General features: G+C 40.3%; 1 protein-coding gene across 1 annotated transcript in view; it reads right to left on the reverse strand.

Annotated features, from left to right (window-relative positions):
• Positions 1–8,429, reverse strand: part of LRRC8C (leucine rich repeat containing 8 VRAC subunit C) — an 89,859-nt gene extending 81,430 nt beyond the window's left edge. The window contains exon 1 of the mRNA XM_060139603.1: positions 8,278–8,429. The gene's annotated coding sequence lies outside the window, so the exon portion shown is untranslated. The remainder of the gene's footprint in view (positions 1–8,277) is intronic.
• Between the last annotated feature and the right edge of the window lie 442 nt (positions 8,430–8,871).

Consider the following 8,871-nt stretch of genomic DNA (forward strand, 5'->3'; position numbering starts at 1 on the left):
TGTAAGTGGTTATTTATAGTGCTCTGTTTTTTTGTGGTCAGTGATTTCTTCGGGCACCTACTAGACGTATAGCTTCTCCCTTGCTTCGAATACCTCTAAGAATGAAAGTTAAGTGGTCACAGAAGTTTGTCCTGTGTGTGCTAGGAAAACACCTCCTTAACAAATAGATTCACTTTGAAATGAAGGGAGAAGGGGAAATCTGCCTGGGTGATTTCATAAGAGTGTGTAGGAAAGAGTTAAGGGAAATTTCTCCTAGGTCTGATAGTGAATTAAAAGAGTAGTTCTAATAGACCAAAACAGATAGAATCTACAGTTTAAAAAGATAGTCCCTCTATCACCATCCTGGGCAAAAGAGTAGTGCCTGAAAGAATGTTAGCCAATGAAAGGTGTTTTACTTTTAAAAGTGCCTTTACCTCTTTCCAGAGGGAAATTAACAAGACTGTAAAGACTCAAAGGAATGAATTCACATATTCCAAGCAGGAGATAATAAACATGTATATCTAGAATAAGAGAATATGAAAAATATTCACCACTGTCCCACAACAAAAAGAAGAAAAATGCACAAAAGGGAAGTTTGGAGGTAGTGGTGGTATCCAGGTCACTAATGATAAGGAACTAAAAAAATATGCAAATAGTTTTCTGGTCAGCCTTCAGTAGCTCTTTCTATATTTCTCAATCAGAACTTTTAATTCAAAGAGATTCAGTAGTACTTTAACAGTACTTCACAAACTATGACTGAATTATATAAAATTCAAAGTTCAATTAATATTCCTGACAATGAGTACTTGGACAAGTTAAACTATTTTGTTAAATTTCATTTAAAAGACAGTTAAATGTCTTAGCCCTGATTTTATTCTAGTTTGGGAGATGATGAAAAAATTATACTTCATTTATATCAAAATGTTAAACACAGAGACACCATATGACCCAGCAATTCCACTTCTGCACATATCTATCCAAGAGAAATGAAAACAAATGCCCACACAAAACCTTGTATATGAATGTTCACAGAAGCATTACTCTTCATAACTCCAAAGTAGAAACAACCTGAATGTCTATCAATTGATGAATGGAAAAAGAAAATACAGTATACCCATATAATGGAATATTATTTGGCAACTCAAAGTGATGGTGTAATGATACATGCTACAACTCGGATGAATCTTAAATATATGCTAAGTAAAAGAAGCCAGTCACAAAAGACTACATATTATGTGATACCATCTACATGAAATGTCCAGAATAGGTAATCCATAGAGACAGAGGATAGATTAGGGGCTGCCTAGAGCTTGGGAGAAGAAGTGGGGGTATGGTGGGGAGTAATAGCTAATGCTTACAGGCTTTTTTGGGGGGTGATGAGAATGTCCTAAGATAGATTACGGTAATGGTTGTACAATTCTGTAATTATTCTAAAAACCACTGAATTGTATACTTTAAACAAATAAATTTTATAGAAGGTAGGTTATACCTCAATAAAGCTGTTAAAATGTATTTTAGTTCATGCATGACTGATCTGTCCTCTGATAGGATGCCTATTTAATTGCAAGTTACTAACTTCTTGATATTTGTCTCATAGGTCAGATCATTTTGTTGTTGTTGAATTATGTTTTATTTGGCAGATAAAACTGAGGACACAGCATCTCAGATAGTTCTAAGAGACTGCTCCCTAGATCATTATTTACACTAAAGATTTAAGTCTTTGTAGATATGTTCAACAACACTGAATTATAACTAGTGCCAATTTATTTAATGTTTGTTATACTCCTGCAGTAATATGAAACCATGGAATGTCATATTTCCCAGATACATTTTTAATATGAACTGTGATTATATCATTTTTAAGTGGCAATGTAAATTGTAATTAAACATAATTAATATTAAGACCTGGGACTAATATTATAATTAGATAATGAATAACCTTTGGCAAATACTATCATATGATGGTTTTAACCTATGTATCATATCTATACATAAATATAATTTGTTATTCATAACATTTAAATAATAATACGATAATTGTCTTATATAACATGCTTTATAAAATTAATTTTATCTTAAAAACCAAAGCATAACACATTAAATGCTGTCATCCACCATGTTTTTAGTTTATGTGATTTATATGATAAATAACACATATTGAGATAAAATTATTTTTAATTAGCTTAATAGAATAGGTAACTGGTAACTGAGGAAAAAAAAATTTCTCAATATGAAGCTGTAAAATTATTTACTTACCATATAGTCTACCTAGTTGCTAAAAGATATTTTTTCACTCACCCAAACCAAATGTGTTCTTTCAGAAGGGGCAATTAGCTTTCCTGCTTTTGTGCTGATTTTTGATAATTCAAAATTATAAATAACTGAAAACAAACAAGCGGAATAATAAAGAGATTCCTGGCCTCTAGAGAAATTAAAATTCTGAGATTTCTTAAACACTTTCTTAGTTGTAGTTAATAAGCCAGCCATCAATATGGCCTTCTTTTATCATTGGGCATCTACATTCTTATCTGGCAACATTTTAAAATGTTGCTTTGAGATTGTTTCAAATTTGGAGCAATAGAAAAAGGAGCAGTTTTTTAATATTCAAAACATGTTTGAGACACACTAGACAGCCTCTAGGGAGCACCAAAGGTGTGCTCCCTCTCCTATAATCCAGGATGTGGCACTCATAAGTAAAAAAGATGCTGGAAATAATTTGTTGTAATTGATTTGCTCCTTAAATTCCTTAATTAGGTCAACAGTAGGCTGTTCTGCTTATTGAAGTACATTAGGGGAAAGCTGTCAAGTAAAAAAAAAGTTAGATAAAATGTTAGTGATGTGATTATGTTATCAGATACCCTTTCAGGATAAGTAAAATCATCTTCAAGTTCAGGTACAAGGGCTGACTGAAACAGTCACTGTCAACAGATTTACTTCAAAGATTTTGTTTGTAAATTTTAAATACCCACATGTCCGTTAGAGATTAGTGGGGCATTTATCTTTATTTGTTGCTTTGTAGATTCCTTGGGATATGGAATCCTGATTTCAAACACAAAGTCTGTAAGGAGAGATACTTTTACTTCTTCCTTTCCAATCTTTATGTCTTTAGTTTTTTTCATCCTTATTGCACTGGCTAGCCTCCTGCATGATCTTGAATGGGGATAAGACTTGTCCTTGGAAACCAGCTAAAGAGGTAATCAGTTAACTGTCAACTGTTAGGCAAGAGTCTAATGACCTTGAACCCACATTTTTTTTATCTAACCTAACAATGATACCTAACCAGTCATATGCTTATAAAATGTCCCTAGTCAGGATGAATTTTAAAACTGACCTACCAGAAATCTTTTCTCTTATATGTAAGACTAAAGTAAAACTTTAACACATAGTCATAAATGATTTGTCCAAAAAGTGTTTTCTAACAGTCTATTCAGTCGTACAGTTATCTATCACCATCTCCTTAGGATTAATTTTACTTTTGCCCTAATGGCATGTAGCTAGTCTTTCTCCATCTTGCATTTCATTCATGTAGTCATTCAACAAATATTTACTGGTCCTTTGCTAACATATACTGTTCTAAATACTGGTGATACAAAAATGAACATAACAAAACAAACAAAAATCTAGTATATTTGTATGGTTGGTTTATTTAGTTTTCTTCAAGTTACAATTCTATACTTTCTTTAAATGAATTTCACTGCTCAGTTTTGACTGTTTCCTTTCATTTTTATTTTATTTTGCCAAGCTCATTTCCAGTCTTTCCTTCAACACTGTACTTCTCTATCCACTGTGGAGCCACTCACAGAAATATAACACGTTATGTTATCCAGATCCTTAGATAAAATGCTTAAACACTCAACACACGTCCAAACCCTAGACACACCTCCAGCTGCTGCCTCCTCAACTTTAACCATTTTCTGGTTACAGGGATCCACATAGCTGTGCATTAACTAGAAAGGTTTTTTTGTATGCTGTACAGTATTTCCTAACTTTGCTGACTTTAAGAACATTATCCTGGACCTTGCTAATTTCTGTACAGTATTTCCTAACTTTGCTGACTTTAAGAACATTATCCTGGACCTTGCTAATTTCAAGGGCGATAATACAAATTAGCTTGCTGGTTTTTCCTAGCGAAGCTATCCTCATAGTTATTTTTAAAAATCAAGGTGTTATTAGCTAAAAAATCCCCTATTGTATTTTTCCAGGAGTTGGATTTATAGGTTATATCTTTCCTATTTAAAAAAAAAAGATATTTGAACCTGTTTCTAATTTTTATAAATCTCTAAGGTATATGAGGAAGAGTAGTTAGTAATTTTTATTGATTTGACAAGTTCCTCATATATACAGGGAGAACACAGGACCCAAAAGCTTTCATCTATTTAGCTTATTTAGTGACTTTTATCTGGGATTGGTTTTGATGTTCTGACTTCATATTTTATATAGTACTCCAAATTTCCAATTACATATAGAAATATTTCTGTATACATATTTCATGACCCTATTGAGAAGAATAACTTCTAATTACACTCTCAAATTTCATTTCTAGAATTTAAAATAATAGAAAGGGAAATGGATACACTCTAAGATGTTAGCAACTTTACTGTAAAATGTACCGTGAAATATTTATTCCACAACTGTTTCTTGAGCAGCTCTGTCCCAGGCACTGTACAGGTGCTGTGGATACAGAAGTGAGCAAGACAGAAATGGCCTATATGGCCTCTGCCCCCGTGGGACGTTCAGTGCAGCTCCAAAAAATCAAACAGAGAAAAGAGGTTGAAAAACAAGGATGTTTCTGGAGGTTTGAGGGGCAAGGAGAGGGAAAAGAACAATATGGTTAAAATAAAAGCTGAAGAAGAGGGTGAGCTGTTGTCGGGGAAGGAGCATGCAAAGGCTGAGAGCCTCCAAATGTTGAAAGAAGCCAAGCTCCTCTAACCCTAACAGTTCTGAGGTTCCACATCAAAAGCCCAGGCTCATGCTCCCCAGGGACCCAAAGCAAGGAACCGAACATGAAAAAGCTGAGGGACTTCAGAAGCCCCACCCCTACCCCCAAATAGCTACTTGTTATGAGTTAAAATCTCTTAGATAGAGAACATAGTATTTCATAATAATAAATAACTACTGTAAAATGCAAATGCTCTAATAAATACAAACTAATTTATACTCACGTATAATTGACCAGTCACAAGAATGAATGTTTAGTATCAGAGCCTTCCCGGCATAATAGAAGTAAGTAAATAAAAGATGCTGAGTATTTAAAGTTTGGGGAGGCCTTCCCACCCAGAAACAAAAGAACACAGGTAGAGGTGGTTTTGGAAGATAACTTAATGAATTTAATAATTTTGCCAAGATGAAACTGGGACAATTGGAAGACATATTTTTACAAACATATTTCAGCTTGAGAGCCAATAAAGTATACCTCTTTATAAAGGAAAAAAAATGTATATGTATATACTATTCTTCATGTCTTTTAGTTCCATATGGCTCTTTTATGGTTTTCAAACATAATCCAGAATCATGCTCTACCATGTGTTCTCAACAGGGGGGCAATCCTGTCCCTGTCAAAAATTGGGTCTGTGGGGCAGGGTAAACGAATCTTCAGGTTTGTAGCCTGCCAACAGGCCACAGTACATAAATGGGTATACCAGTGTATCTGTGGCATTACAATGTATCTAAAAAAAAACTCTGGAGGGAGGGTAGTAATGAACTAAAGATTGAGAAATGCTTCCCTAAGAGCTTCCTTATTCTCTCTTGTGCTTCCAGCCCTCGGGCAGTGTTTGGGTTTAGCCTAACACTGATTTTCTTCCTTGCTCTTCCCACCGACCCCTCTCCAGTATGGGCAGAGCTTGGGTTCTTCTGAGTTCTTATGGTACTCATAATGGTAACTCATTATGGTAAGTTAACAAAAATTTATGTAGGAAAAAGAAAAAGAGGCAGCTTTGGATAAAAAAGTAAATCATTAAGACTAGAGGCTTTGGATATACGTATTCGTATAACAGATTTACTTTGCTGTACACCTGAAGCTAACACAACATTGTAAATCAATTATACCCCAATAAAACTTTAAAAAAATATATTAGAGGCTTGGCTTCGTTCAAGCATTAACTTAGCTGTAGAGTCTTGGGTAAGTCACAAACTCTGAGCCTTTTTCTTCTGTGAAATGTGAATGGCCATCTACCTTAAGGGTTTGTTGTCAGATTCTGAGATAATGTGTCAGACACCTACAGCAACTAGACCGTATTATAGTGATGCTCCATATTAAATTATTAACACAACACTTGGCAAAATAAGTGTGTGTTTCCACTCTATTTCTTTTTAAACTTGGGCTTTATTATAAAGTCACTGGTGACTACAACTTAAAAATACTACAGACTATTAAGAATCATTAAAAATTTGGTAAAAATTAGATACCTTAGAAATTAAAAATATTGCTAACTTTGTAGTTTTTTAAAAGATAAACTTCCTATAAGTGGAAAACTATTCATTCTTTTCTCTTACAGTTCCTCATACTTTTTACTTTTACTAAAAGCATTCCCTTCTAAACACACACTTCATTAGGTAAGTGCCTAGTCAATCTGAGAAATAAGAGATTAGTACCATTAACAAAGGCTTTGATAATTTTATTAATAAGAAAGTTGTTAAACATGGTTGCTATCTCTGATATGGTTGTTGGGTTAGTGGGCCTTATCTGTGGTCAGTCTATTATGTGAACCATGAAAAACATGCATCCTTGCAAAGCTGCTTCCCACCTCTCCCTCAAAAGCAAACACACTGACCTAAAGAGTATATAATCACTCGAAAGTAAAGCAAATCAGGGTCACATCCAGGGTCTTCCCTATTTAAGCAAGTCACAAGAAATGCAAATATCACAGATAAGAGTTGTATACATCTAATCTGTTATCTATGTCCACACACCCAACACATGGTTTATGAATCTGAGCAAATTTTGGGAAGTTCGGCTTACCTTTGGGGCTTACATAAATCATTAAAAAATAGAGAGAAAAACACATAAAGCTGATTGGCTCTGACGATTCTGCAGTATTGTGCCGAGAGGGTTAAGACCACTTGTCCTCATCTCTCATCTGGATGGCATTTTAATGACTTGTCCATGAAGAAACCTCAGGTATGCCTTAGGAAACCACTACATACCTGTCCGGAAATGTGACCGTTGGTTAAGGCTACATTTCTTACACTATCGATGGCTTGTAAGAAGCGTGTGACTAAAATAGGGCTGCCATTTCCTTTACCTATTCCTCCCCCATAAGGCTGCATGAAATAGTCATTCAAGTCTCCCTCTGCCCAACACCGGCACTCCCACACAGGTTGATCGGGTCTTACTTTTTACTTTAAGGTGGATGGGGACTTGAAAGTGTTTCCTAACTGGTTTGCTGGGAGTTTAAAATGCTTAAAAAGAATTCGAAAGTGAAGTTTGGCCCTAACCCTCTGAAATATCCGTCCTGGGATGTGGGCTAGGTGTCCGTGGCATTCAAAGCTAGGTACAGAGCGAGGTTTTGAAGGGACTGGAATCTGATGGACCCCGGCAGGCGTGGGTGGGGGAGGGAAGAACTGGCGGAGGGAGAGAAGAAGGAATTAGGGTCTACAGAGCACATCCTAAGGTTGCTGAGTTGCTAACTCCATCCCTCACCATCTCGTCGTTGAGAACCAGCTGGAAAGGGCAAGACCGGCGAGCCTGGGTTTGGGTCGAAGGCAGCGGTCCTGGCCTCGACCGCCGGCCTAGACACCTGGCTTCTGGGGCCCGCGCGATCCGGCGAAACCCTCTCTCCCCTAGGGTCCTGCTGGGGAGCAGACATCACGCTCTCGTTCCCTTCGGAGACCTTCTAATTCCTCTCTCTCTCCGAAAGTGCTAACTTCAGGGTTCGGGGGCGGCAAGGGAAGAGCAGACCAGAAGGGGCAGGCCCTGGGGTCTCAGGAGTTTTTCAGGTAGAATGACGATCGCTCCCAGCGTGGCCCCGTTTTCTCCTGGTCCCCTGGCCCCATCCCCCCAAGTCCGCAGAACCTGCCGCGCTGCGCTTGGCGCCAGGCTGGGGTCTCTCGCCCGACGCTGGGGCTGGCGTGGGGAAGGGTGGGGAAGGGGTTGGCGGGTCCCCGAGCCCCAGCAGCGTATGGCTCCAGGGACCACACGCTGGGCAGGAGACTACAGTCTGCCCTCCCGAGAGCTGGGGAAAGGCAGGGACGCGAGCGAGGCGGGGCGAGTCGTGGCCCCAGCGCACCTAGCGGACTGAGCCGCCGGTCCTCGGCGGGCCGTCCCTCTCCATCCCATCCCTCGGCGGTCCCCGCCCTTACCTCTAGGCGAGAGGGTGCCGTCTGCAAAGGGTGCTGGGGAGCGGCGAGCCGTCCCCCGGCCGGGCTCAGCGGCGGCCAGCGACAGCGGGGTCGCTCGCGGGGCCGCTGCTCATGGCTCGTCGCGCTCGGAGCACTGCGGCTGCGGCCACGGAGGCGCCTTCCTCCTAGTCCTCTTCGCGGGCTCCGAGCCGGGACGCAGCTAACGCCCCAGCCTCGCAGCCCTCCGCCCCTCCGCCTCCCCGGCCGCGGATGGAGCCGCCTCCAGCGCCGCCCTGCAAGCAGCCGGGCCAGCGCCAGCCAGCGCCCCCCAGCGCCCGGCCCCGGGGTCGCCGCGCCGCCCACCGGTCGGCTCCGCCGTCCCAGCCCGCTGTGACGCAGGCCACCGGGCCCGGGAACTTCCTCCCCCGCGGAGACCACCCCAAGCCCGGGCCGGCCGCCAAGGGGACTTCCTTCAGAACACGGAAGAAAATCTCCCGCCGCTTCCCGGCGGGGCCACTGCGGCCTTTATGACGCCCACCTGGCGGCCAGTGCCGGGGAAATCGGCTGGGGCTAATACCTTCCGCCATCCCTAACAATCCGCGGAAAACCCGAGGC

The sequence above is a fragment of the Lagenorhynchus albirostris genome, chromosome 2 (genome assembly GCF_949774975.1).
Source record: "Lagenorhynchus albirostris chromosome 2, mLagAlb1.1, whole genome shotgun sequence".
NCBI classification, from domain to species: Eukaryota; Metazoa; Chordata; class Mammalia; order Artiodactyla; family Delphinidae; genus Lagenorhynchus; species Lagenorhynchus albirostris.